The 21,358-nt window shown below is 33.4% G+C and overlaps 7 non-coding genes across 7 annotated transcripts; all 7 read left to right on the forward strand.

The window, feature by feature from the left end:
• The first annotated feature begins 2,169 nt into the window (after positions 1-2,169).
• TRNAR-CCU (transfer RNA arginine (anticodon CCU)) lies at positions 2,170-2,242 on the forward strand. The gene has a single exon. It is a non-coding gene; the product is annotated as a tRNA-Arg (tRNA).
• A 2,903-nt stretch (positions 2,243-5,145) lies between these two features.
• Positions 5,146-5,218, forward strand: TRNAR-CCU (transfer RNA arginine (anticodon CCU)). The gene has a single exon. It is a non-coding gene; the product is annotated as a tRNA-Arg (tRNA).
• A 1,428-nt stretch (positions 5,219-6,646) lies between these two features.
• TRNAR-CCU (transfer RNA arginine (anticodon CCU)) lies at positions 6,647-6,720 on the forward strand. Its single transcript has one exon. It is a non-coding gene; the product is annotated as a tRNA-Arg (tRNA).
• A 4,431-nt stretch (positions 6,721-11,151) lies between these two features.
• Positions 11,152-11,224, forward strand: TRNAR-CCU (transfer RNA arginine (anticodon CCU)). The gene has a single exon. It is a non-coding gene; the product is annotated as a tRNA-Arg (tRNA).
• Positions 11,225-12,652: 1,428 nt separating this feature from the next.
• Positions 12,653-12,726, forward strand: TRNAR-CCU (transfer RNA arginine (anticodon CCU)). The gene has a single exon. It is a non-coding gene; the product is annotated as a tRNA-Arg (tRNA).
• Positions 12,727-15,655: 2,929 nt separating this feature from the next.
• On the forward strand, positions 15,656-15,729 carry TRNAR-CCU (transfer RNA arginine (anticodon CCU)). Its single transcript has one exon. It is a non-coding gene; the product is annotated as a tRNA-Arg (tRNA).
• Positions 15,730-18,658: 2,929 nt separating this feature from the next.
• On the forward strand, positions 18,659-18,731 carry TRNAR-CCU (transfer RNA arginine (anticodon CCU)). Its single transcript has one exon. It is a non-coding gene; the product is annotated as a tRNA-Arg (tRNA).
• Positions 18,732-21,358: the final 2,627 nt, after the last annotated feature.

The following is a 21,358-nucleotide window of genomic DNA, read 5'->3' on the forward strand; positions in this document are numbered from 1 at the left end:
ACAAATGCACAATATAATTGATTACCTTATGATTAGAATATTACTTTTATTAGGTACTTTAGTATTGGGTGCAGTAGTTTAGTGGATTTAAAAAGTAACTAATTTAAAATTAATAAACCAAGTTAATTTACTTAGTCAACTCGATGCTAAAATCACTCAACTAAAAATAAAGCGCTTTGTCCATGTGCTCCTGTGGCGCAATCGGTCTGTGCGCGGTACTTATAAGACAGTATCTGTTGAGCAATCCTGAGGTTGTGAATTCAAGCCTCACCTGGAGCAAATGTAATTTTTTTTCTAATGTCATCAGTTAATGATTATCATCTGCTACCTGAACATCCTGATATGAAGGCAGAAAAAAAAACTCAAACATGACTGTTTTTAAGGTACCAGTACACACAGCTGCTTTGGTTCATATGCACTGTAAACATTACTTTAGTTAGTCAACAAAATGGAATGCAAAAGACTACCTCTTTATTGGTAAAAGAGTTGCATCAATCTGTTTTGCTGCAATGTAACATGAGGGTCCACACTATTAGGTCTGGATAGTACAATCACATTTCATGCTGGGATTTGTAAAGCAAAGAACACAAAAAAACGGCTTTCCTATATCGCAACAATTAATGATTATACTAATGAAAAAATCAGTTTCACTCAAAGATGTTACTAAGCCCCAGTGGCCTAATGGATAAGGCACTGGCCTCCTAAGCCAGGGATTGTTTGTTCAAGTCCCATCTGGGGTGATAGGCTTTATTTCATTAAAATAATTTTGGAGATGTTCCTTTCATTCTTGCTTCATACTGCACAAATGGCTCCACCAGAAACTTTTATCTGCTTATCAATCCGGAACTGTTCAGCTTGCAAAATTATGGCCCAGTATCTAAAAGCAGACATTTATCCTAATGACATTGTGGATTAGTTTTCTGAAAAGTTTACTATCACCTGGGACAGTGTCTTCAAGTCCCATCTAGGATGCATGTTCCTTTGTTGCTCATTCTCATTCTAGAAGTTATGCTTTTTTCAATTCAGGTGACTGTCTTAATGGTATTGCAGAAAATCCATATATACCAAAACATACCTATTAAGTTTTAATTGCAATTTAATATCAGAGTGGCTACAAAATAACAATTTCTTTTGCAATTGCTGATGGGTTTCTTGAAGTCCTTTCATCCATGTCATCAAAAGAGTAATTTTCTGCCTTTTATATTTCTTTGGTCACTGACTTTACTGACAATTTAGGTGCTTCAGACCAAAAAAACAATGTTTACCTTTAAATATAGAGCACAAGTGAGATTTAACTTATTTTTATTTAAAGATACTGCATTTTTTGGTATTATAGTGTATATTTTCCCTATGCAACATTAAAGTTACATATATCTATACCAAATATTATTTAAGATAAATAAACAGGAATTATTTTACAATTTTGATAATATTGTACTGTTCAACAATGGCATGAATTCATTGCAATATACACCTATGGATACATAAAACTGGGCAATAACACAAATGCACAATATAATTGATTACCTTATGATTAGAATATTACTTTTATTAGGTACTTTAGTATTGGGTGCAGTAGTTTAGTGGATTTAAAAAGTAACTAATTTAAAATTAATAAACCAAGTTAATTTACTTAGTCAACTCGATGCTAAAATCACTCAACTAAAAATAAAGCGCTTTGTCCATGTGCTCCTGTGGCGCAATCGGTCTGTGCGCGGTACTTATAAGACAGTATCTGTTGAGCAATCCTGAGGTTGTGAATTCAAGCCTCACCTGGAGCAAATGTAATTTTTTTTCTAATGTCATCAGTTAATGATTATCATCTGCTACCTGAACATCCTGATATGAAGGCAGAAAAAAAAACTCAAACATGACTGTTTTTAAGGTACCAGTACACACAGCTGCTTTGGTTCATATGCACTGTAAACATTACTTTAGTTAGTCAACAAAATGGAATGCAAAAGACTACCTCTTTATTGGTAAAAGAGTTGCATCAATCTGTTTTGCTGCAATGTAACATGAGGGTCCACACTATTAGGTCTGGATAGTACAATCACATTTCATGCTGGGATTTGTAAAGCATAGAACACAAAAAAACGGCTTTCCTATATCGCAACAATTAATGATTATACTAATGAAAAAATCAGTTTCACTCAAAGATGTTACTAAGCCCCAGTGGCCTAATGGATAAGGCACTGGCCTCCTAAGCCAGGGATTGTGGGTTCAAGTCCCATCTGGGGTGATAGGCTTTATTTCATTAAAATAATTTTGGAGATGTTCCTTTCATTCTTGCTTCATACTGCACAAATGGCTCCACAAGAAACTTTTATCTGCTTATCAATCCGGAACTGTTCAGCTTGCAAAATTATGGCCCAGTATCTAAAAGCAGACATTTATCCTAATGACATTGTGGATTAGTTTTCTGAAAAGTGTTCTATCACCTGGGACAGTGGCTTCAAGTCCCATCTAGGATGCATGTTCCTTTGTTGCTCATTCTCATTCTAGAAGTTATGCTTTTTTTCAATTCAGGTGACTGTCTTAATGGTATTGCAGAAAATCCATATATACCAAAACATACCTATTAAGTTTTAATTGCAATTTAATATCAGAGTGGCTACAAAATAACAATTTCTATTGCAATTGCTGATGGGTTTCTTGAAGTCCTTTCATCCATGTCATCAAAAGAGTAATTTTCTGCCTTTTATATTTCTTTGGACACTGACTTTACTGACAATTTAGGTGCTTCAGACCAAAAAAACAATGTTTACCTTTAAATATAGAGCACAAGTGAGATTTAACTTATTTTTATTTAAAGATACTGCATTTTTTGGTATTATAGTGTATATTTTCCCTATGCAACATTAAAGTTACATATATCTATACCAAATATTATTTAAGATAAATAAACAGGAATTATTTTACAATTTTGATAATATTGTACTGTACAACAATGGCATGAATTCATTGCAATATACACCTATGGATACATAAAACTGGGCAATAACACAAATGCACAATATAATTGATTACCTTATGATTAGAATATTACTTTTATTAGGTACTTTAGTATTGGGTGCAGTAGTTTAGTGGATTTAAAAAGTAACTAATTTAAAATTAATGAACCAAGTTAATTTACTTAGTCAACTCAATGCTAAAATCACTCAACTAAAAAGAAAGCGCTTTGTCCATGTGCTCCTGTGGCGCAATCCGTCTGTGCGCGGTACTTATAAGACAGTATCTGTTGAACAATCCTGAGGTTGTGAATTCAAGCCTCACCTGGAGCAAATTTAATTTTTTTTCTAATGTCATCAGTTAATGATTATCATCTGCTTCCTGAACATCCTGATATGAAGGCAGAAAAAAAACACAAACATGACTGTTTTTAAGTACCAGTACACACAGCTGCTTTGGTTCATATGCACTGTAAAAATTACTTTAGTTAGTCAACAAAATGGAATGCAAAAGACTACCTCTTTATTGGTAAAAGAGTTGCATCAATCTGTTTTGCTGCAATGTAACATGAGGGTCCACACTATTAGGTCTGGATAGTACAATCACATTTCATGCTGGGATTTGTAAAGCAAAGAACACAAATAAACGGCTTTCCTATATCGCAACAATTAATGAATATACTAATGAAAAAATCAGTTTCACTCAAAGATGTTACTAAACCCCAGTGGCCTAATGGATTGTGGGTTCAAGTCCCATCTGGGGTGATAGGCTTTATTTCATTAAAATAATTTTGGAGATGTTCCTTTCATTCTTGCTTCATACTGCACAAATGGCTCCACCAGAAACTTTTATCTGCTTATCAATCCGGAACTGTTCAGCTTGCAAAATTATGGCCCAGTATCTAAAAGCAGACATTTATCCTAATGACATTGTGGATTAGTTTTCTGAAAAGTTTACTATCACCTGGGACAGTGTCTTCAAGTCCCATCTAGGATGCATGTTCCTTTGTTGCTCATTCTCATTCTAGAAGTTATGCTTTTATTCAATTCAGGTGACTGTCTTAATGGTATTGCAGAAAATCCATATATACCAAAACATACCTATTAAGTTTTAATTGCAATTTAATATCAGAGTGGCTACAAAATAACAATTTCTATTGCAATTGCTGATGGGTTTCTTGAAGTACTTTCATCCATGTCATCAAAAGTGTAATTTTCTGCCTTTTATATTTCTTTGGACACTGACTTTACTGACAATTTAGGTGCTTCAGACCAAAAAAACAATGTTTACCTTTAAATATAGAGCACAAGTGAGATTTAACTTATTTTTATTTAAAGATACTGCATTTTTGGTATTAGAGTGTATATTTTCCATATGCAACATTAAAGTTACATATATCTATAGCAAATAATATTTAAGATAAATAAACAGGAATTATTTTACAATTTTGATAATATTGTACTGTACAACAGTGGCATGAATTCATTGCAATATACACCTATGGATACATAAAACTGGGCAATAACACAAATGCACAATATAATTGATTACCTTATGATTAGAATATTACTTTTATTAGGTACTTTAGTATTGGGTGCAGTAGTTTAGTGGATTTAAAAAGTAACTAATTTAAAATTAATAAACCAAGTTAATTTACTTAGTCAACTCGATGCTAAAATCACTCAACTAAAAATAAAGCGCTTTGTCCATGTGCTCCTGTGGCGCAATCGGTCTGTGCGCGGTACTTATAAGACAGTATCTGTTGAGCAATCCTGAGGTTGTGAATTCAAGCCTCACCTGGAGCAAATGTAATTTTTTTTCTAATGTCATCAGTTAATGATTATCATCTGCTACCTGAACATCCTGATATGAAGGCAGAAAAAAAAACTCAAACATGACTGTTTTTAAGGTACCAGTACACACAGCTGCTTTGGTTCATATGCACTGTAAACATTACTTTAGTTAGTCAACAAAATGGAATGCAAAAGACTACCTCTTTATTGGTAAAAGAGTTGCATCAATCTGTTTTGCTGCAATGTAACATGAGGGTCCACACTATTAGGTCTGGATAGTACAATCACATTTCATGCTGGGATTTGTAAAGCAAAGAACACAAAAAAACGGCTTTCCTATATCGCAACAATTAATGATTATACTAATGAAAAAATCAGTTTCACTCAAAGATGTTACTAAGCCCCAGTGGCCTAATGGATATGGCACTGGCCTCCTAAGCCAGGGATTGTGGGTTCAAGTCCCATCTGGGGTGATAGGCTTTATTTCATTAAAATATTTTTGGAGATGTTCCTTTCATTCTTGCTTCATACTGCACAAATGGCTCCACAAGAAACTTTTATCTGCTTAGCAATCCTGAACTGATCAGCTTGCAAAATTATGGCCCAGTATCTAAAAGCAGACATTTATCCTAATGACATTGTGGATTAGTTTTCTGAAAAGTGTTCTATCACCTGGGACAGTGGCTTCAAGTCCCATCTAGGATGCATGTTCCTTTGTTGCTCATTCTCATTCTAGAAGTTATGCTTTTTTTCAATTCAGGTGACTGTCTTAATGGTATTGCAGAAAATCCATATATACCAAAACATACCTATTAAGTTTTAATTGCAATTTAATATCAGAGTGGCTACAAAATAACAATTTCTTTTGCAATTGCTGATGGGTTTCTTGAAGTCCTTTCATCCATGTCATCAAAAGAGTAATTTTCTGCCTTTTATATTTCTTTGGTCACTGACTTTACTGACAATTTAGGTGCTTCAGACCAAAAAAACAATGTTTACCTTTAAATATAGAGCACAAGTGAGATTTAACTTATTTTTATTTAAAGATACTGCATTTTTTGGTATTATAGTGTATATTTTCCCTATGCAACATTAAAGTTACATATATCTATACCAAATATTATTTAAGATAAATAAACAGGAATTATTTTACAATTTTGATAATATTGTACTGTTCAACAATGGCATGAATTCATTGCAATATACACCTATGGATACATAAAACTGGGCAATAACACAAATGCACAATATAATTGATTACCTTATGATTAGAATATTACTTTTATTAGGTACTTTAGTATTGGGTGCAGTAGTTTAGTGGATTTAAAAAGTAACTAATTTAAAATTAATGAACCAAGTTAATTTACTTAGTCAACTCGATGCTAAAATCACTCAACTAAAAATAAAGCGCTTTGTCCATGTGCTCCTGTGGCGCAATCGGTCTGTGCGCGGTACTTATAAGACAGTATCTGTTGAACAATCCTGAGGTTGTGAATTCAAGCCTCACCTGGAGCAAATGTAATTTTTTTTCTAATGTCATCAGTTAATGATTATCATCTGCTTCCTGAACATCCTGATATGAAGGCAGAAAAAAAACACAAACATGACTGTTTTTAAGTACCAGTACACACAGCTGCTTTGGTTCATATGCACTGTAAAAATTACTTTAGTTAGTCAACAAAATGGAATGCAAAAGACTACCTCTTTATTGGTAAAAGAGTTGCATCAATCTGTTTTGCTGCAATGTAACATGAGGGTCCACACTATTAGGTCTGGATAGTACAATCACATTTCATGCTGGGATTTGTAAAGCAAAGAACACAAATAAATGGCTTTCCTATATCGCAACAATTAATGATTATACTAATGAAAAAATCAGTTTCACTCAAAGATGTTACTAAGCCCCAGTGGCCTAATAGATAAGGCACTGGCCTCCTAAGCCAGGGATTGTGGGTTCAAGTCCCATCTGGGGTCATAGGCTTTATTTCATTAAAATAATTTTGGAGATGTTCCTTTCATTCTTGCTTCATACTGCACAAATGGCTCCACAAGAAACTTTTATCTGCTTATCAATCCGGAACTGTTCAGCTTGCAAAATTATGGCTCAGTATCTAAAAGCAGACATTTATCCTAATGACATTGTGGATTAGTTTTCTGAAAAGTGTTCTATCACCTGGGACAGTGGCTTCAAGTCCCATCTAGGATGCATGTTCCTTTGTTGCTCATTCTCATTCTAGAAGTTATGCTTTTTTTCAATTCAGGTGACTGTCTTAATGGTATTGCAGAAAATCCATATATACCAAAACATACCTATTAAGTTTTAATTGCAATTTAATATCAGAGTGGCTACAAAATAACAATTTCTATTGCAATTGCTGATGGGTTTCTTGAAGTCCTTTCATCCATGTCATCAAAAGAGTAATTTTCTGCCTTTTATATTTCTTTGGTCACTGACTTTACTGACAATTTAGGTGCTTCAGACCAAAAAAACAATGTTTACCTTTAAATATAGAGCACAAGTGAGATTTAACTTATTTTTATTTAAAGATACTGCATTTTTTGGTATTATAGTGTATATTTTCCCTATGCAACATTAAAGTTACATATATCTATACCAAATATTATTTAAGATAAATAAACAGGAATTATTTTACAATTTTGATAATATTGTACTGTTCAACAATGGCATGAATTCATTGCAATATACACCTATGGATACATAAAACTGGGCAATAACACAAATGCACAATATAATTGATTACCTTATGATTAGAATATTACTTTTATTAGGTACTTTAGTATTGGGTGCAGTAGTTTAGTGGATTTAAAAAGTAACTAATTTAAAATTAATAAACCAAGTTAATTTACTTAGTCAACCCGATGCTAAAATCACTCAACTAAAAATAATGCGCTTTGACCATGTGCTCCTGTGGCGCAATCGGTCTGTGCGCAGGACTTATAAGACAGTATCTGTTGAGCAATGCTGAGGTTGTGAATTCAAGCCTCACCTGGAACAAATGTATTTTTTTTTCTAATGTCATCAGTTAATGATTATCATCTGCTTCCTGAACATCCTGATATGAAGGCAGAAAAAAAACACAAACATGACTGTTTTTAAGTACCAGTACACACAGCTGCTTTGGTTCATATGCACTGTAAACATTACTTTAGTTAGTCAACAAAATGGAATGCAAAAGACTACCTCTTTATTGGTAAAAGAGTTGCATCAATCTGTTTTGCTGCACTGTAACATGAGGGTCCACACTATTAGGTCTGGATAGTACAATCACATTTCATGCTGGGATTTGTAAAGCAAAGAACACAAATAAACGGCTTTCCTATATCGCAACAATTAATGATTATACTAATGAAAAAATCAGTTTCACTCAAAGATGTTACTAAACCCCAGTGGCCTAATGGATAAGGCACTGGCCTCCTAAGCCAGGGATTGTTTGTTCAAGTCCCATCTGGGGTGATAGGCTTTATTTCATTAAAATAATTTTGGAGATGTTCCTTTCATTCTTGCTTCATACTGCACAAATGGCTCCACCAGAAACTTTTATCTGCTTATCAATCCGGAACTGTTCAGCTTGCAAAATTATGGCCCAGTATCTAAAAGCAGACATTTATCCTAATGACATTGTGGATTAGTTTTCTGAAAAGTTTACTATCACCTGGGACAGTGTCTTCAAGTCCCATCTAGGATGCATGTTCCTTTGTTGCTCATTCTCATTCTAGAAGTTATGCTTTTTTCAATTCAGGTGACTGTCTTAATGGTATTGCAGAAAATCCATATATACCAAAACATACCTATTAAGTTTTAATTGCAATTTAATATCAGAGTGGCTACAAAATAACAATTTCTTTTGCAATTGCTGATGGGTTTCTTGAAGTCCTTTCATCCATGTCATCAAAAGAGTAATTTTCTGCCTTTTATATTTCTTTGGTCACTGACTTTACTGACAATTTAGGTGCTTCAGACCAAAAAAACAATGTTTACCTTTAAATATAGAGCACAAGTGAGATTTAACTTATTTTTATTTAAAGATACTGCATTTTTTGGTATTATAGTGTATATTTTCCCTATGCAACATTAAAGTTACATATATCTATACCAAATATTATTTAAGATAAATAAACAGGAATTATTTTACAATTTTGATAATATTGTACTGTTCAACAATGGCATGAATTCATTGCAATATACACCTATGGATACATAAAACTGGGCAATAACACAAATGCACAATATAATTGATTACCTTATGATTAGAATATTACTTTTATTAGGTACTTTAGTATTGGGTGCAGTAGTTTAGTGGATTTAAAAAGTAACTAATTTAAAATTAATAAACCAAGTTAATTTACTTAGTCAACTCGATGCTAAAATCACTCAACTAAAAATAAAGCGCTTTGTCCATGTGCTCCTGTGGCGCAATCGGTCTGTGCGCGGTACTTATAAGACAGTATCTGTTGAGCAATCCTGAGGTTGTGAATTCAAGCCTCACCTGGAGCAAATGTAATTTTTTTTCTAATGTCATCAGTTAATGATTATCATCTGCTACCTGAACATCCTGATATGAAGGCAGAAAAAAAAACTCAAACATGACTGTTTTTAAGGTACCAGTACACACAGCTGCTTTGGTTCATATGCACTGTAAACATTACTTTAGTTAGTCAACAAAATGGAATGCAAAAGACTACCTCTTTATTGGTAAAAGAGTTGCATCAATCTGTTTTGCTGCAATGTAACATGAGGGTCCACACTATTAGGTCTGGATAGTACAATCACATTTCATGCTGGGATTTGTAAAGCAAAGAACACAAAAAAACGGCTTTCCTATATCGCAACAATTAATGATTATACTAATGAAAAAATCAGTTTCACTCAAAGATGTTACTAAGCCCCAGTGGCCTAATGGATAAGGCACTGGCCTCCTAAGCCAGGGATTGTTTGTTCAAGTCCCATCTGGGGTGATAGGCTTTATTTCATTAAAATAATTTTGGAGATGTTCCTTTCATTCTTGCTTCATACTGCACAAATGGCTCCACCAGAAACTTTTATCTGCTTATCAATCCGGAACTGTTCAGCTTGCAAAATTATGGCCCAGTATCTAAAAGCAGACATTTATCCTAATGACATTGTGGATTAGTTTTCTGAAAAGTTTACTATCACCTGGGACAGTGTCTTCAAGTCCCATCTAGGATGCATGTTCCTTTGTTGCTCATTCTCATTCTAGAAGTTATGCTTTTTTCAATTCAGGTGACTGTCTTAATGGTATTGCAGAAAATCCATATATACCAAAACATACCTATTAAGTTTTAATTGCAATTTAATATCAGAGTGGCTACAAAATAACAATTTCTTTTGCAATTGCTGATGGGTTTCTTGAAGTCCTTTCATCCATGTCATCAAAAGAGTAATTTTCTGCCTTTTATATTTCTTTGGTCACTGACTTTACTGACAATTTAGGTGCTTCAGACCAAAAAAACAATGTTTACCTTTAAATATAGAGCACAAGTGAGATTTAACTTATTTTTATTTAAAGATACTGCATTTTTTGGTATTATAGTGTATATTTTCCCTATGCAACATTAAAGTTACATATATCTATACCAAATATTATTTAAGATAAATAAACAGGAATTATTTTACAATTTTGATAATATTGTACTGTTCAACAATGGCATGAATTCATTGCAATATACACCTATGGATACATAAAACTGGGCAATAACACAAATGCACAATATAATTGATTACCTTATGATTAGAATATTACTTTTATTAGGTACTTTAGTATTGGGTGCAGTAGTTTAGTGGATTTAAAAAGTAACTAATTTAAAATTAATAAACCAAGTTAATTTACTTAGTCAACTCGATGCTAAAATCACTCAACTAAAAATAAAGCGCTTTGTCCATGTGCTCCTGTGGCGCAATCGGTCTGTGCGCGGTACTTATAAGACAGTATCTGTTGAGCAATCCTGAGGTTGTGAATTCAAGCCTCACCTGGAGCAAATGTAATTTTTTTTCTAATGTCATCAGTTAATGATTATCATCTGCTACCTGAACATCCTGATATGAAGGCAGAAAAAAAAACTCAAACATGACTGTTTTTAAGGTACCAGTACACACAGCTGCTTTGGTTCATATGCACTGTAAACATTACTTTAGTTAGTCAACAAAATGGAATGCAAAAGACTACCTCTTTATTGGTAAAAGAGTTGCATCAATCTGTTTTGCTGCAATGTAACATGAGGGTCCACACTATTAGGTCTGGATAGTACAATCACATTTCATGCTGGGATTTGTAAAGCAAAGAACACAAAAAAACGGCTTTCCTATATCGCAACAATTAATGATTATACTAATGAAAAAATCAGTTTCACTCAAAGATGTTACTAAGCCCCAGTGGCCTAATGGATATGGCACTGGCCTCCTAAGCCAGGGATTGTGGGTTCAAGTCCCATCTGGGGTGATAGGCTTTATTTCATTAAAATATTTTTGGAGATGTTCCTTTCATTCTTGCTTCATACTGCACAAATGGCTCCACAAGAAACTTTTATCTGCTTATCAATCCTGAACTGATCAGCTTGCAAAATTATGGCCCAGTATCTAAAAGCAGACATTTATCCTAATGACATTGTGGATTAGTTTTCTGAAAAGTGTTCTATCACCTGGGACAGTGGCTTCAAGTCCCATCTAGGATGCATGTTCCTTTGTTGCTCATTCTCATTCTAGAAGTTATGCTTTTTTTCAATTCAGGTGACTGTCTTAATGGTATTGCAGAAAATCCATATATACCAAAACATACCTATTAAGTTTTAATTGCAATTTAATATCAGAGTGGCTACAAAATAACAATTTCTTTTGCAATTGCTGATGGGTTTCTTGAAGTCCTTTCATCCATGTCATCAAAAGAGTAATTTTCTGCCTTTTATATTTCTTTGGTCACTGACTTTACTGACAATTTAGGTGCTTCAGACCAAAAAAACAATGTTTACCTTTAAATATAGAGCACAAGTGAGATTTAACTTATTTTTATTTAAAGATACTGCATTTTTTGGTATTATAGTGTATATTTTCCCTATGCAACATTAAAGTTACATATATCTATACCAAATATTATTTAAGATAAATAAACAGGAATTATTTTACAATTTTGATAATATTGTACTGTTCAACAATGGCATGAATTCATTGCAATATACACCTATGGATACATAAAACTGGTCAATAACACAAATGCACAATATAATTGATTACCTTATGATTAGAATATTACTTTTATTAGGTACTTTAGTATTGGGTGCAGTAGTTTAGTGGATTTAAAAAGTAACTAATTTAAAATTAATGAACCTAGTTAATTTACTTAGTCAACTCGATGCTAAAATCACTCAACTAAAAATAAAGCGCTTTGTCCATGTGCTCCTGTGGCGCAATCGGTCTGTGCGCGGTACTTATAAGACAGTATCTGTTGAACAATCCTGAGGTTGTGAATTCAAGCCTCACCTGGAGCAAATGTAATTTTTTTTCTAATGTCATCAGTTAATGATTATCATCTGCTTCCTGAACATCCTGATATGAAGGCAGAAAAAAAACACAAACATGACTGTTTTTAAGTACCAGTACACACAGCTGCTTTGGTTCATATGCACTGTAAAAATTACTTTAGTTAGTCAACAAAATGGAATGCAAAAGACTACCTCTTTATTGGTAAAAGAGTTGCATCAATCTGTTTTGCTGCAATGTAACATGAGGGTCCACACTATTAGGTCTGGATAGTACAATCACATTTCATGCTGGGATTTGTAAAGCAAAGAACACAAATAAATGGCTTTCCTATATCGCAACAATTAATGATTATACTAATGAAAAAATCAGTTTCACTCAAAGATGTTACTAAGCCCCAGTGGCCTAATAGATAAGGCACTGGCCTCCTAAGCCAGGGATTGTGGGTTCAAGTCCCATCTGGGGTCATAGGCTTTATTTCATTAAAATAATTTTGGAGATGTTCCTTTCATTCTTGCTTCATACTGCACAAATGGCTCCACAAGAAACTTTTATCTGCTTATCAATCCGGAACTGTTCAGCTTGCAAAATTATGGCCCAGTATCTAAAAGCAGACATTTATCCTAATGACATTGTGGATTAGTTTTCTGAAAAGTGTTCTATCACCTGGGACAGTGGCTTCAAGTCCCATCTAGGATGCATGTTCCTTTGTTGCTCATTCTCATTCTAGAAGTTATGCTTTTTTTCAATTCAGGTGACTGTCTTAATGGTATTGCAGAAAATCCATATATACCAAAACATACCTATTAAGTTTTAATTGCAATTTAATATCAGAGTGGCTACAAAATAACAATTTCTATTGCAATTGCTGATGGGTTTCTTGAAGTCCTTTCATCCATGTCATCAAAAGAGTAATTTTCTGCCTTTTATATTTCTTTGGTCACTGACTTTACTGACAATTTAGGTGCTTCAGACCAAAAAAACAATGTTTACCTTTAAATATAGAGCACAAGTGAGATTTAACTTATTTTTATTTAAAGATACTGCATTTTTTGGTATTATAGTGTATATTTTCCCTATGCAACATTAAAGTTACATATATCTATACCAAATATTATTTAAGATAAATAAACAGGAATTATTTTACAATTTTGATAATATTGTACTGTTCAACAATGGCATGAATTCATTGCAATATACACCTATGGATACATAAAACTGGGCAATAACACAAATGCACAATATAATTGATTACCTTATGATTAGAATATTACTTTTATTAGGTACTTTAGTATTGGGTGCAGTAGTTTAGTGGATTTAAAAAGTAACTAATTTAAAATTAATAAACCAAGTTAATTTACTTAGTCAACCCGATGCTAAAATCACTCAACTAAAAATAATGCGCTTTGACCATGTGCTCCTGTGGCGCAATCGGTCTGTGCGCAGGACTTATAAGACAGTATCTGTTGAGCAATGCTGAGGTTGTGAATTCAAGCCTCACCTGGAACAAATGTATTTTTTTTTCTAATGTCATCAGTTAATGATTATCATCTGCTTCCTGAACATCCTGATATGAAGGCAGAAAAAAAACACAAACATGACTGTTTTTAAGTACCAGTACACACAGCTGCTTTGGTTCATATGCACTGTAAACATTACTTTAGTTAGTCAACAAAATGGAATGCAAAAGACTACCTCTTTATTGGTAAAAGAGTTGCATCAATCTGTTTTGCTGCACTGTAACATGAGGGTCCACACTATTAGGTCTGGATAGTACAATCACATTTCATGCTGGGATTTGTAAAGCAAAGAACACAAATAAACGGCTTTCCTATATCGCAACAATTAATGATTATACTAATGAAAAAATCAGTTTCACTCAAAGATGTTACTAAGCCCCAGTGGCCTAATGGATAAGGCACTGGCCTCCTAAGCCAGGGATTGTTTGTTCAAGTCCCATCTGGGGTGATAGGCTTTATTTCATTAAAATAATTTTGGAGATGTTCCTTTCATTCTTGCTTCATACTGCACAAATGGCTCCACCAGAAACTTTTATCTGCTTATCAATCCGGAACTGTTCAGCTTGCAAAATTATGGCCCAGTATCTAAAAGCAGACATTTATCCTAATGACATTGTGGATTAGTTTTCTGAAAAGTTTACTATCACCTGGGACAGTGTCTTCAAGTCCCATCTAGGATGCATGTTCCTTTGTTGCTCATTCTCATTCTAGAAGTTATGCTTTTTTCAATTCAGGTGACTGTCTTAATGGTATTGCAGAAAATCCATATATACCAAAACATACCTATTAAGTTTTAATTGCAATTTAATATCAGAGTGGCTACAAAATAACAATTTCTTTTGCAATTGCTGATGGGTTTCTTGAAGTCCTTTCATCCATGTCATCAAAAGAGTAATTTTCTGCCTTTTATATTTCTTTGGTCACTGACTTTACTGACAATTTAGGTGCTTCAGACCAAAAAAACAATGTTTACCTTTAAATATAGAGCACAAGTGAGATTTAACTTATTTTTATTTAAAGATACTGCATTTTTTGGTATTATAGTGTATATTTTCCCTATGCAACATTAAAGTTACATATATCTATACCAAATATTATTTAAGATAAATAAACAGGAATTATTTTACAATTTTGATAATATTGTACTGTTCAACAATGGCATGAATTCATTGCAATATACACCTATGGATACATAAAACTGGGCAATAACACAAATGCACAATATAATTGATTACCTTATGATTAGAATATTACTTTTATTAGGTACTTTAGTATTGGGTGCAGTAGTTTAGAGGATTTAAAAAGTAACTAATTTAAAATTAATAAACCAAGTTAATTTACTTAGTCAACTCGATGCTAAAATCACTCAACTAAAAATAAAGTGCTTTGTCCATGTGCTCCTGTGGTGCAATCGGTCTGTGCGTGGTACTTATAAGACAGTATCTGTTGAGCAATCCTGAGGTTGTGAATTCAAGCCTCACCTGGAGCAAATGTAATTTTTTTTCTAATGTCATCAGTTAATGATTATCATCTGCTACCTGAACATCCTGATATGAAGGCAGAAAAAAAAACTCAAACATGACTGTTTTTAAGGTACCAGTACACACAGCTGCTTTGGTTCATATGCACTGTAAACATTACTTTAGTTAGTCAACAAAATGGAATGCAAAAGACTACCTCTTTATTGGTAAAAGAGTTGCATCAATCTGTTTTGCTGCAATGTAACATGAGGGTCCACACTATTAGGTCTGGATAGTACAATCACATTTCATGCTGGGATTTGTAAAGCATAGAACACAAAAAAACGGCTTTCCTATATCGCAGCAATTAATGATTATACTAATGAAAAAATCAGTTTCACTCAAAGATGTTACTAAGCCCCAGTGGCCTAATGGATAAGGCACTGGCCTCCTAAGCCAGGGATTGTGGGTTCAAGTCCCATCTGGGGTCATAGGCTTTATTTCATTAAAATAATTTTGGAGATGTTCCTTTCATTCTTGCTTCATACTGCACAAATGGCTCCACAAGAAACTTTTATCTGCTTATCAATCCGGAACTGTTCAGCTTGCAAAATTATGGCCCAGTATCTAAAAGCAGACATTTATCCTAATGACATTGTGGATTAGTTTTCTGAAAAGTGTTCTATCACCTGGGACAGTGGCTTCAAGTCCCATCTAGGATGCATGTTCCTTTGTTGCTCATTCTCATTCTAGAAGTTATGCTTTTTTTCAATTCAGGTGACTGTCTTAATGGTATTGCAGAAAATCCATATATACCAAAACATACCTATTAAGTTTTAATTGCAATTTAATATCAGAGTGGCTACAAAATAACAATTTCTATTGCAATTGCTGATGGGTTTCTTGAAGTCCTTTCATCCATGTCATCAAAAGAGTAATTTTCTGCCTTTTATATTTCTTTGGTCACTGACTTTACTGACAATTTAGGTGCTTCAGACCAAAAAAACAATGTTTACCTTTAAATATAGAGCACAAGTGAGATTTAACTTATTTTTATTTAAAGATACTGCATTTTTTGGTATTATAGTGTATATTTTCCCTATGCAACATTAAAGTTACATATATCTATACCAAATATTATTTAAGATAAATAAACAGGAATTATTTTACAATTTTGATAATATTGTACTGTTCAACAATGGCATGAATTCATTGCAATATACACCTATGGATACATAAAACTGGGCAATAACACAAATGCACAATATAATTGATTACCTTATGATTACAATATTACTTTTATTAGGTACTTTAGTATTGGGTGCAGTAGTTTAGTGGATTTAAAAAGTAACTAATTTAAAATTAATAAACCAAGTTAATTTACTTAGTCAACCCGATGCTAAAATCACTCAACTAAAAATAATGCGCTTTGACCATGTGCTCCTGTGGCGCAATCGGTCTGTGCGCAGGACTTATAAGACAGTATCTGTTGAGCAATGCTGAGGTTGTGAATTCAAGCCTCACCTGGAACAAATGTATTTTTTTTTCTAATGTCATCAGTTAATGATTATCATCTGCTTCCTGAACATCCTGATATGAAGGCAGAAAAAAAACACAAACATGACTGTTTTTAAGTACCAGTACACACAGCTGCTTTGGTTCATATGCACTGTAAACATTACTTTAGTTAGTCAACAAAATGGAATGCAAAAGACTACCTCTTTATTGGTAAAAGAGTTGCATCAATCTGTTTTGCTGCACTGTAACATGAGGGTCCACACTATTAGGTCTGGATAGTACAATCACATATCATGCTGGGATTTGTAAAGCAAAGAACACAAATAAACGGCTTTCCTATATCGCAACAATTAATGATTATACTAATGAAAAACTCAGTTTCACTCAAAGATGTTACTAAGCCCCAGTGGCCTAATGGATAAGGCACTGGCCTCCTAACCAGGGATTGTGGGTTCAAGTCCCATCTGGGGTGATAGGCTTTATTTCATTAAAATAATTTTGGAGATGTTCCTTTCATTCTTGCTTCATACTGCACAAATGGCTCCACCAGAAACTTTTATCTGCTTATCAATCCGGAACTGTTCAGCTTGCAAAATTATGGCCCAGTATCTAAAAGCAGACATTTATCCTAATGACATTGTGGATTAGTTTTCTGAAAAGTTTACTATCACCTGGGACAGTGGCTTCAAGTCCCATCTAGGATGCATGTTCCTTTGTTGCTCATTCTCATTCTAGAAGTTATGATTTTTTTCAATTCAGGTGACTGTCTTAATGGTATTGCAGAAAATCCATTTATACCAAAACATACCTATTAAGTTTTAATTGCAATTTAATATCAGAGTGGCTACAAAATAACAATTTCTATTGCAATTGCTGATGGGTTTCTTGAAGTACTTTCATCCATGTCATCAAAAGTGTAATTTTCTGTCTTTTATATTTCTTTGGACACTGACTTTACTGACAATTTAGGTGCTTCAGACCAAAAAAACAATGTTTACCTTTAAATATAGAGCACAAGTGAGATTTAACTTATTTTTATTTAAAGATACTGCATTTTTTGGTATTAGAGTGTATATTTTCCATATGCAACATTAAAGTTACATATATCTATAGCAAATAATATTTAAGATAAATAAACAGGAATTATTTTACAATTTTGATAATATTGTACTGTACAACAGTGGCATGAATTCATTGCAATATACACCTATGGATACATAAAACTGGGCAATAACACAAATGCACAATATAATTGATTACCTTATGATTAGAATATTACTTTTATTAGGTACTTTAGTATTGGGTGCAGTAGTTTAGTGGATTTAAAAAGTAACTAATTTAAAATTAATAAACCAAGTTAATTTACTTAGTCAACTCGATGCTAAAATCACTCAACTAAAAATAAAGCGCTTTGTCCATGTGCTCCTGTGGCGCAATCGGTCTGTGCGCGGTACTTATAAGACAGTATCTGTTGAGCAATCCTGAGGTTGTGAATTCAAGCCTCACCTGGAGCAAATGTAATTTTTTTTCTAATGTCATCAGTTAATGATTATCATCTGCTACCTGAACATCCTGATATGAAGGCAGAAAATAAAACTCAAACATGACTGTTTTTAAGGTACCAGTACACACAGCTGCTTTGGTTCATATGCACTGTAAACATTACTTTAGTTAGTCAACAAAATGGAATGCAAAAGACTACCTCTTTATTGGTAAAAGAGTTGCATCAATCTGTTTTGCTGCAATGTAACATGAGGGTCCACACTATTAGGTCTGGATAGTACAATCACATTTCATGCTGGGATTTGTAAAGCATAGAACACAAAAAAACGGCTTTCCTATATCGCAACAATTAATGATTATACTAATGAAAAAATCAGTTTCACTCAAAGATGTTACTAAGCCCCAGTGGCCTAATGGATAAGGCACTGGCCTCCTAAGCCAGGGATTGTGGGTTCAAGTCCCATCTGGGGTGATAGGCTTTATTTCATTAAAATAATTTTGGAGATGTTCCTTTCATTCTTGCTTCATACTGCACAAATGGCTCCACAAGAAACTTTTATCTGCTTATCAATCCGGAACTGTTCAGCTTGCAAAATTATGGCCCAGTATCTAAAAGCAGACATTTATCCTAATGACATTGTGGATTAGTTTTCTGAAAAGTGTTCTATCACCTGGGACAGTGGCTTCAAGTCCCATCTAGGATGCATGTTCCTTTGTTGCTCATTCTCATTCTAGAAGTTATGCTTTTTTTCAATTCAGGTGACTGTCTTAATGGTATTGCAGAAAATCCATATATACCAAAACATACCTATTAAGTTTTAATTGCAATTTAATATCAGAGTGGCTACAAAATAACAATTTCTATTGCAATTGCTGATGGGTTTCTTGAAGTCCTTTCATCCATGTCATCAAAAGAGTAATTTTCTGCCTTTTATATTTCTTTGGACACTGACTTTACTGACAATTTAGGTGCTTCAGACCAAAAAAACAATGTTTACCTTTAAATATAGAGCACAAGTGAGATTTAACTTATTTTTATTTAAAGATACTGCATTTTTTGGTATTATAGTGTATATTTTCCCTATGCAACATTAAAGTTACATATATCTATACCAAATATTGTTTAAGATAAATAAACAGGAATTATTTTACAATTTTGATAATATTGTACTGTTCAACAATGGCATGAATTCATTGCAATATACACCTATGGATACATAAAACTGGGCAATAACACAAATGCACAATATAATTGATTACCTTATGATTAGAATATTACTTTTATTAGGAACTTTAGTATTGGGTGCTGTAGTTTAGTGGATTTAAAAAGTAACTAATTTAAAATTAATGAACCAAGTTAATTTACTTAGTCAACTCAATGCTAAAATCACTCAACTAAAAATAAAGCGCTTTGTCCATGTGCTCCTGTGGCGCAATCGGTCTGTGCGCGGTACTTATAAGACAGTATCTGTTGAACAATCCTGAGGTTGTGAATTCAAGCCTCACCTGGAGCAAATGTAATTTTTTTTCTAATGTCATCAGTTAATGATTATCATCTGCTTCCTGAACATCCTGATATGAAGGCAGAAAAAAAACACAAACATGACTGTTTTTAAGTACCAGTACACACAGCTGCTTTGGTTCATATGCACTGTAAAAATTACTTTAGTTAGTCAACAAAATGGAATGCAAAAGACTACCTCTTTATTGGTAAAAGAGTTGCATCAATCTGTTTTGCTGCAATGTAACATGAGGGTCCACACTATTAGGTCTGGATAGTACAATCACATTTCATGCTGGGATTTGTAAAGCAAAGAACACAAATAAATGGCTTTCCTATATCGCAACAATTAATGATTATACTAATGAAAAAATCAGTTTCACTCAAAGATGTTACTAAGCCCCAGTGGCCTAATGGATAAGGCACTGGCCTCCTAACCAGGGATTGTGTGTTCATGTCCCATCTGGGGTGATAGGCTTTATTTCATTAAAATAGTTTTGGAGATGTTCCTTTCATACTGCACAAATGGCTCCACCAGAAACTTTTATCTGCTTATCAATCCGGAACTGTTCAGCTTGCAAAATTATGGCCCAGTATCTAAAAGCAGACATTTATCCTAATGACATTGTGGATTAGTTTTCTGAAAAGTTTACTATCACCTGGGACAGTGTCTTCAAGTCCCTTCTAGGATGCATGTTCCTTTGTTGCTCATTCTCATTCTAGAAGTTATGCTTTTTTTCAATTCAGGTGACTGTCTTAATGGTATTGCAGAAAATCCATATATACCAAAACATACCTATTAAGTTTTAATTGCAATTTAATATCAGAGTGGCTACAAAATAACAATTTCTATTGCAATTGCTGATGGGTTTCTTGAAGTCCTTTCATCCATGTCATCAAAAGAGTAATTTTCTGCCTTTTATATTTCTTTGGACACTGACTTTACTGACAATTTAGGTGCGTCAGACCAAAAAAACAATGTTTACCTTTAAATATAGAGCACAAGTGAGATTTAACTTATTTTTATTTAAAGATACTGCATTTTTTGGTATTAGAGTGTATATTTTCCATATGCAACATTAAAGTTACATATATCTATAGCAAATAATATTTAAGATAAATAAACAGGAATTATTTTACAATTTTGATAATATTGTACTGTACAACAGTGGCATGAATTCATTGCAATATACACCTATGGATACATAAAACTGGGCAATAACACAAATGCACAATATAATTGATTACCTTATGATTATAATATTACTTTTATTAGGTACTTTAGTATTGGGTGCAGTAGTTTAGTGGATTTAAAAAGTAACTAATTTAAAATTAATAAACCAAGTTAATTTACTTAGTCAACTCGATGCTAAAATCACTCAACTGAAAATAAAGCTCTTTGTCCATGTGGTCCTGTGGCGCAATCGGTCTGTGCGCGGTACTTATAAGACAGTATCTGTTGAACAATCCTGAGGTTGTGAATTCAAGCCTCACCTGGAGCAAATGTAATTTTTTTTCTAATGTCATCAGTTAATAATCATCATCTGCTTCCTGAACATCCTGATATGAAGGCAGAAAAAAAACACAAACATGACTGT

This window comes from Taudactylus pleione, unplaced genomic scaffold (genome assembly GCF_031769625.1).
Source record: "Taudactylus pleione unplaced genomic scaffold, aTauple2 ptg000473l, whole genome shotgun sequence".
NCBI classification, from domain to species: domain Eukaryota; kingdom Metazoa; phylum Chordata; class Amphibia; order Anura; family Myobatrachidae; genus Taudactylus; species Taudactylus pleione.